The sequence below is a fragment of the Bison bison genome, unplaced genomic scaffold, assembly GCF_000754665.1.
Source record: "Bison bison bison isolate TAMUID 2011002044 unplaced genomic scaffold, Bison_UMD1.0 scf7180017864141, whole genome shotgun sequence".
NCBI classification, from domain to species: Eukaryota; Metazoa; Chordata; class Mammalia; order Artiodactyla; family Bovidae; genus Bison; species Bison bison.
Window position 1 is genome coordinate 51501 of NW_011494713.1, and position 595 is coordinate 52095.

Here is a 595-nt window from a genome sequence, read left to right on the forward strand (position 1 = left end):
TCTTTGGGATTGAAATGAAAACGGACCTTTTCCAGTCCTGTGGCCACTGCTGAATTTTCCAAATTTGCTGGCATATTGAGTGCAGCACTTTGACAGCATCATCTTTCAGGATTTGGAATAGCTCAACTGGAATTCCATCACCTCCACTAGCTTTGTTCCTAGTGATGCTTTCTAAGGCCCACTTGATTTCACATTCCAGGATGTCTGGCTCTAGGTCAGTGATCACACCATCGTGAGTATCTGGGTCGTGAAGATCTTTTTTGTACCGTTCTTCTGTGTATTCTTGCCACCTCTTCTTAATATCTTCTGCTTCTGTTAGGGCCATATCATTTCTGTGCTTTATCGAGCCCATCTTTGCATGAAATGTTCCTTTGGTATCTCTAATTTTCTTGAAGAGATCTCTAGTCTTTCCCATTCTGTTGTTTTCATTTATTTCTTTGCATTGATCGCTGAAGAAGGCTTTCTTATCTCTTCTTGCTATTCTTTGGAACTCTGCATTCAGATGTTTATATCTTTCCTTTTCTCCTTTGCTTTTCGCTTCTCTTCTTTTCACAGCTATTTGTAAGGCCTCCCCAGACAGCCATTTTGCTTTTTT